Source organism: Platichthys flesus, chromosome 6, assembly GCF_949316205.1.
Source record: "Platichthys flesus chromosome 6, fPlaFle2.1, whole genome shotgun sequence".
Lineage (NCBI taxonomy): Eukaryota > Metazoa > Chordata > Actinopteri > Pleuronectiformes > Pleuronectidae > Platichthys > Platichthys flesus.
The window spans coordinates 19,844,842-19,853,175 of NC_084950.1; the positions used below are offsets into that span (position 1 = coordinate 19,844,842).

Below are 8,334 nucleotides of genomic sequence, written 5' to 3' on the forward strand. Positions count from 1 at the left end.
TACATGCTGTTATGAAAACCACTGGTTATTATAAAACAAAGGGAAATTTCACATGGCCTAACTGTATGAAAACTCCATAACCCAGTTAACATGAATCTGGAAACCACACGGACAAATAATTAATTGATTGCATGCATAAATAGTGCTATATGTGCCTTCCCCACATATGTAACTTCATATTACAAATGAATGAATGGGTTTGAGTGCTCCAGTCCACTGGAGCATATGGGAAAGTTATGACATGCTCTTAATCCTGAGCCACAGCCATCCAAGCCTCAGCTTCATTTGTTAATTGGCAGTTCTTTATCTCAGGCTTCCCTGGGCCCATGTTTCGATTGCTTATTGACTGGCAGCCATTTGTCACACAGGCATGGCCAATAATTGCCTGTGCTTGTTTTAGAGTCAAGGGCATCGTCTAGGTCATACAGCTAGAATGGGGTATATAACCAGCACGTTCATGGCGTTTAAATTGATTTGCTCACTCGCACCAAGCTCTCCTCCGTTAGTGCCCTACTGAGTCTTTCCCCTTGACATTGCAAGGTGCACAGTGCAGCAGGCTAACCACGTACCCAAACAAACCAAATCAAACAATTGCTCAAGGTGTTATTTAACCATGAGGAGACATATGAGTCACCTCACTTATTGTCTTGTTAACCTAAAAATGTTTAAAGAAAGATAAGATATATGTAAGATATACCCTTTATAAATCCTACAGTGAAGTCATCAATCTTAGCTTGTTTTTGATCATCAGGAAGGAGCCTAAAGTATCCCATTTCTAAAACATGAGAAACATTGGTGCGAAGATTGTTTTGTGGTCCTAAAATGACACGGCGCCTTCTCAAAGCAACCATTCATCGAATGATCACAGCCCCAGAGTTGAGCGAGTTCCTTCTCTCTCCAGGCGTCACCGGCCTCTCCTGAGCTTCCCCTCCCATTGTGGTGAAGGCTGGCTCTGCTGGGGCTCAGGCTATCCTCGCACCATTGTGCAGCTGAGGAATTTGGCATGCTAAGCAGCCCAATGGGTCTCTCTCTCTCTTCTTCTGGCTTTCACTCCCTCTGTTAGCATTATGTTAGCATCGCGGCCCAAGATTGTCTTATCAGCTGTGCTAACACCAGCAGGCAGCGACAATGTGGCTGCATTCATTGGGCCTTTGACAAGGAGAGCTCAGTTCCAAAACTCTACCAGGAAAACAGCTTGGGGTAACTAAAAGCATAAAAAGAAGGAGAGAAGAAAGCTTGGCTCTTGGGAAATCATGTCAGTGATGGCTTCAATCTCTGCAGAAATGTCACATGCTCTCACCAAAGTAGTTCCACAATATATTATTTATTTTGAGCATTGTAAGAATGTATGCAACAATGTCACTGTAAAGCCATCAGAATCAAAAGATCATAGCCCCTTAACTGCGTGGTTCAAGTAAACACATTGAGCACACACTGAAATGGCTGATGCTTCCTGACTTTGGGCATAAACTCACTGTCAATCTGAGAAACAAGGCAGTGAAATTAAACTTCATGAACATCATTCAAGTTTTTCTTAACTGTTCTACACTGTGGATCATTGCAGTTGATCTAATATGCTCCCACTTCAGGTAAGGCTGAGTTAAGTACATCGGGTCAACCTGTTCTATTAACCATACGTTCAACGGGAACCAAGCTTTGATAGATAACCAAAACTATTTCTATAACGACCCTGATCCAAGATAGCCATATTGTTGAGGTCTATATATGACAGCAGGAGACATACAACAGATGAAACCCCCACATGAAGGAAAGGGAACTGGAGCCAAGACAAACACTGCAAAATCTGATCCACTACGCCCTGGCAAAGTCCGGCATGCTCAAGTGTCCTGCAGGACGCAGGACACTTGAGCATGACATCCATACTCTACTAAGAAGATGACAGCGACTCTAACCTACTCTAAATAAGCCTCCCGTGAAAATGCTTGCCTGAGTTTAAAGATTTAGGCATGTAGAGGTGATAATATCAAATGAGAGTCTGGAGTTTCCGCACATCATTTGCTTGATGGTTTGACCATCAACCACCATCAGGATTTCTGAGTAGGGTGCACGATATATAGATTTTTTTGGCCGATACCGATAATTACATGCTTCGCATGGCTGATACCGGTAATAACTTCATGTTTCTTAAAAATAAGTTCATTGCCTATAGTTTATGCACACTTGAGGGTTAAATTGCAACATATAGTAAGCGGATATGGATTAATTAATATTCCATTGTGAACAGAACAAAAACAGTGTTTGTGGCAGCTGTAGCCCGTAGAGACACTTCCACAGTCAACAGAAACTGCCACTAAGCATCTGCTTTTGTTGCCGCACTGTCTAGAGCAACTCAAGCTGTTGGTGATTTAATCAATGAGATATATAATGGTTTATGACATTGTATTATATCTGATCCATATGCATGATCTTGGTGCCTATGGATAGGTAAGAACTCAAAGAATGTATTCACAGTATCAGTATCAGTATGACAGATAATGTGTGTCAGTAAACTGTGATAAACCAATGTAAATTATTATTATTGCCTTAAATTCTACATAAGATGGTGAATAACTGTCTACAACTGTACCAAAGTAGATGAAAATGCCAGAAAGGAACAACGTTTTTAGTAACAGTTGTATTTATTCTCTCTAGGCTGAATTAATGTATTCAGTGTTTTTGTGTTTCAATAAAGCAAAGACAGACTCACAAACTTTTACTTTCCAATGCATATAAACCATTAACAGTTATATTTACTATAATAAGTTGACATTTGCCAAAATGTTTTCCTAATGACGGGATTTCATAGCGTTCTCCAAGGACTCTTAGTTGAATACACTAACATCCGTGAGAACATTTAAAATAGACATATTGTTACTCCTTCATCTTCAATATATGTTAAATGAGTTGCAAACTTCTATGGTTGTAAAAGCATCAGAGCATATGCTAGATAAATGAAAACAAAGCTGTACACAACGAGCAGCTACTGACCTACTACTTTGCCCAAGTTAGTTCTAATGTATTCAGTATTTATATGAATTCAGTTAACCGACAATGACTCCATGGACAGCAATATTGATACAGGTTGTCTAATCCTGATAAAATAACTTTTTACACATTTGTTGCAAATTGCATCATGAGTCATCAAAAAGTCATCATGAGCGCGACCTGGCGCACTGTGTTTATCGGACGTTTTATCGGCTATAATTTCTGATTCCGATAAATAAATAATATAAATTTCCCATTATGGAGCCTATAACATATCGGACCTATATATATCGTGCATCCCTATTTCTAAGCACATATTTGATGGCTTTAATTCACCATTAAAGCAACTCAAGGTTTTAAAAAATCCCTAAGTTCGTCTTTTAGACAACTTTCATGTTGTAACCACATCTTTTACTACACTCTGTTATTGCATACATGTTTGTTTTAATCAATTTGTTCCTGTTTTTTATCCAAGGTAAAGTTACAGAGCAATATACAGTACTGAGCAAAGGCTTAAGGCTATTAAGGTATTAAGATTTGTATCCATGAAATACTGAAAACCATAGACATTTTAGGACTTATACAAACCCCGGTAACTTTTGAAAGTTTAGAATAAAATTAAGAATTAAGATCAATGTTGTCTGCACTTTAATAGTTCACAAAAACTCTCTCTATCTCCTGACTGAGTTTGGCTTCAAACAGCTCAGTTCAGAGATTGGCAATACACAGCTGATCAAAGTGCAGGCCAACATCTTTAAAACAAAGATAAGTAACTAAAATAAGTAACAAGATCAGGTTAACAGTTTTGTTAAGTATGCTCTGCAGCTTTACGGAAACGAGACAATAAAACCTGCGGCCATTCTCGGCTGCACTTGTGCAGCACTTTGCCTATAAATAAGGGAAAAAAGCTCTTTGTTTCAGTATTCCATGTTCGATCATGTAGCTTTGAAACAGTTGTTCGAAAACTCTGACTGAATCATGTACCTGCTTTGATAAAATGCAACCAAAACAACAATAATACCTATGGGCAGAACTAGGGGTGGGTCCAGGGGAGCACTGGCCCCAGCAAAAATCTGATTGGCTCCACAAGTACCCCTGTCCATAGTTTTTTTGAACAGTCTAGTTAACAACAACGTTTTTTTGAAGTTCACAATGTGCATGAACAATAAATCATTTTCAATATTTAAGTAAGTGTGGCTTTGCTCAAAGTCATAGAGCTAACAGCAAACAAGGAATGACTTGCATGTGCACCTCACTAAATCAGGAATTGTGCATGAATTTTGGACATATAATTGGCCCCTCTGTGCAAATCGTGGCCCCTTGATGGCCCCTGATTTAGGAAAATTCTAGATCCACCACTGGAAAAAACAACAAGAGTTTCGCAATTCCATAAACTGCAAGACCTGGAATTGAACACAAACCTGCACATTTGGTGATTTGCTGCCAGATCACCAAATGTGCAGTCAGATCACTTTTTCAGACTATATAAAGTTCATTCTTGCATTTTAAATTAGATAAAAAGCTCACGTCTACGTGCGATGTTATGGAAAACCAGTGTGTTCACGTGCTCACAGGGGCCGATAGCACTGGGGTGTTGTGCTCGTATCAAGTATTCAACACAAGGATATGTGATAGTTTGTCTTTATAACACAAACTGAAAGTAAACGGGACAGCGCGATGACACCGAGCTGATGTTTTCGCTTTAAAACACACAACATCTGGCTTCACATCTTTCTAGGAGCCAACCTGGTAAATAACAAACCTGTCGGCTGATGCTCACCTGACACCAACTGATGCGTCGAGTGTCGTTCAGCGATCTATTGCTGTCATCACGACTCTTCAACTAAGAGCTAGCTGCTTGTTCCTGAGAGTTAACACCATTTCAACACGTCACATCAAAGTTATGAGGCCAAACAACCCGGAGAACCGCATCAAATGTCACCTCTGGACACTCTTGGTAGCGCTCGGTAGCAACTTTAACTTTGTTGGATGCTAAGTTTAGCGGCTAAAGCTCGCAAAACTGCACACAAAGTGGAGGAGCCCGTCGCACACGGGAACACAAAGGCGGACTGGGGTATAACTCCGGAATAACTCCGACTAGTGCTCCGGACTCTGAGAGAGACAGTGATTTAATAATTTAAAAGTAACCAGGGACTGTGCTCCGCTCCTGATGACCGCTCACAACAAGGAAGAGGTGCGGGGTCGGTGCGTCGGGACCGGGCTGAGCACGACGGAGCGGCCGCTTCCACTCGACCGCGGGGGGGAACTTTTCCACACTCATGTCCACTGCACCGGAGGTTTGACTTCTTACCTTTCAGCGGTGCGGCGTCTGGAGCCATTTTTCCTGCAGCTGCATTTTTTTTCCATCCACTTGCACCGAGACGACGTCAGTTCCTGTCGAGGTGGTCGGACGGAGGTTGGGTTAGATCGCGCTTCTGCCACAGTGGGGCGCTCCACAGCGGGTTACATGGGGGAGCAGCGCCATCGTGCGGGCAGCAGCAGCAAGTGTACGGACCAGAGAATGAAAGTGAAACTCTTGCAGGGACGTTCATGCTGAGTGCAGGATGAAGTACCCACATCTTTCACTGAAGTACAAATACTCGGTCACAAGTATAAAAAAACATATTCAAAGTGGTGTCTTCGCAAAAGTGCATAATATTTGTATACAGAATGTACTGAAAATGTGTGTGTGACCAAGTACGTTTACTTAACTTTACTCAAGTGTAACTGAATTTCCCTCGGGATTAATAAAGTATCCATCTATCTATCTATCTAGTATCATTTAGCATGTACCTGTACTTACAGTAGATTTATTTGCAGGTATTTTTCACTTTTACTCCACCACATGAATCAGCAGATATCAGCATTTTCTATTTCACTTTCACTTTTTTACGATACATTGCTTCACTTGTTCACATTGTTTAAAAGTAACCAGCATCTCAGTGGAATTGGTCCACTGAGCCCATCACTGCGGGAAGGTAACATTAGACTCTGCCTTCTGCACTCACTGGTGAAGAAACACCTCAAATGGATTGAAAAGACTGAGACTCAGCCCAAATCACCATTAAAGTGAGTTCAGTAGCATCATCGCAGTCTTCAGCAATATGAGAGTTTGTGCTCTTTTTGTAATAAACCTTATATGCAGTGGGCACAGTTATTGATGTAGTTCACCTTACTTACTTTTAATCAAGTAGAAAAGTTAATGTGTTGCTTTTACTTTTACTTGGGTACATTTAGTCCCTTTGTCTAAATTAACTTTAACTTAAGTAAAAAGTAATTGCTATGTTGTTGTGCTGCAAGTGAGACACTCAATGGTGGAAAGTAACCAATACTTTACCTAAGTGCATTCTTGCAGTGCTTGCACATTTACTTGAGTTTTTCAGCTACTTTACTCTTCATCCTCCACAACATTTCATTTTGTATTTACATTTAATGAATTGCTTTAATTATGTTCCAGATTCAGATTAATGATACATAACAATGTACGAACCAGTTAAAGTACAAATGTATGTATTACTATTGCCACATATTAGGATCATATCTGGAGCCTAAACCAGTATGCCATTGTCAAGATAGGCTTTCAAAATACACAATACTCAACAAGAAAATAATTACACAACAACATTAAACACAATCAATGCACAAAACATAAACACAGTTATTTGGGTTATGGTAACACAATCACAGCAACATTCATACAATACATTTGCTAAAAATGCTAAATACATTTACTTAAGTACTGAAGTAAAATACAGTTTTAGGATACTTACATACTTTTACTCTACTACATTACAAATTATAATCAACTGTATTTATCTAGCACCTTTTAAAAACAAATTTTACAAAGGGCTTTTACAACAAAGCAAAAGTAAAATTCAAGAGAAATAACAATCGGAAGGAAGCAATGTGACAGGAAGGCCAGACATATACAGTGCCTTGCATAAGTATTCACCCCCTTTGGACTTTTCTACATTTTGTCATGGTATAACCACAGATTAAAATTTATTTCATCGTGAGTTTATGTAATGGACCAACACAAAATAGTGCATCATTTGGAAGTGGGGGGAAATATTACATGGATTTCACAATTATTTACAAATAAAAATCCGAAAAGTGTTGAGTGCATATGTATTCACCCCCTTTACTGTGAAACCCCTAACAAAGATCTGGTGCGACCAATTGCATTCACAAGTCACATTTGCAAGTCACATACTTAGTAAATAGGGTCCACCTGTCTGCAATTTAATCTCAGTATAAATACACCTGTTCTGTGACGGACTCAGAGTTTGTTGGAGATCATTACTGAACAAACAGCATCATGAAGACCAAGGAGCTCACCATACAGGTCAGGGATAAAGTTGTGGAGAAATATGAAGCAGGGTTAGGTTATAACAAAATATCCAGAGCTTTGAACATCTCTCTGAGCACCATAAAATCCATCATAAGAAAATGGAAAGAATATGGCTCAACCGCAAACCTACCAAGAGGAGGCCGTCCACCCAAACTGAAGAGTCGGACAAGGAGAAAATTAATCAGAGAAGCAACCAGGAGGCCCATGGTTACTCTGGAGGAGTTGCAGAGATCCACAGCTGAGGTGGGAGAATCTGTCCACAGGACAACTATTAGTAGTCTACTCCACAAATCTGGCCTTTATGGAAGACTGGCAAGAAGAAAGCCATTGTTGAAAGGGATCCATAAAAAATCCCGTTTGGATTTTGCCAGAAGCCATGTGGGAGACACAGCAAACATGTGGAAGAAGGTGCTCTGGTCAGATGAGACCAAAATTGAACTTTTTGGCCTCAATGCAAAACGCTATGTGTGGCGAAAACCCAACACTGCCCATCACCCTGAGCACACCATCCCAACAGTGAAACATGGTGGTGGTAGCATCATGCTGTGGGGATGCTTCTCTTCAGCAGGTACAGGGAAACTGGTCAGAATAGAGGGAAAGATGGATGGAGCCAAATACAGGGAAATCCTTGAAGAAAATCTGATGCAGTCTGCAAAAGACTTGAGACTGGGGCGGAGGTTCATCTTCCAGCTGGACAATGACCCTAAACATACAGCCAGAGTTTCAAAGGAATGGTTTGGATTAAAGAATGTAAATGTCTTAAAATGGCCCAGTCAAAGCCCAGACCTAAATAGAGAATCTATGGCAAGACTTGAAGATTGCGGTTCACAGACGGTCTCCATCCAATCTGACTGAGCTTCATCTTTTTTGCCAAGAAGAATGGACAAACTTTTCCATCTCTAGATGTGCAATGCTGATAGAGACATACCCCCTGACACAGGGGGGTGAATAATTATGCACCCAACAGATTTCAACTTTTTTGTTCTCATTATTGTTTG

General features: G+C 40.3%; 1 protein-coding gene across 1 annotated transcript in view; it reads right to left on the reverse strand.

Moving 5' to 3' along the window:
- Positions 1–5,368, reverse strand: part of pik3c2a (phosphatidylinositol-4-phosphate 3-kinase, catalytic subunit type 2 alpha) — a 42,404-nt gene extending 37,036 nt beyond the window's left edge. Inside the window, exon 1 of the mRNA XM_062389485.1 lies at positions 5,297–5,368. The gene's annotated coding sequence lies outside the window, so the exon portion shown is untranslated. The remainder of the gene's footprint in view (positions 1–5,296) is intronic.
- Positions 5,369–8,334: the final 2,966 nt, after the last annotated feature.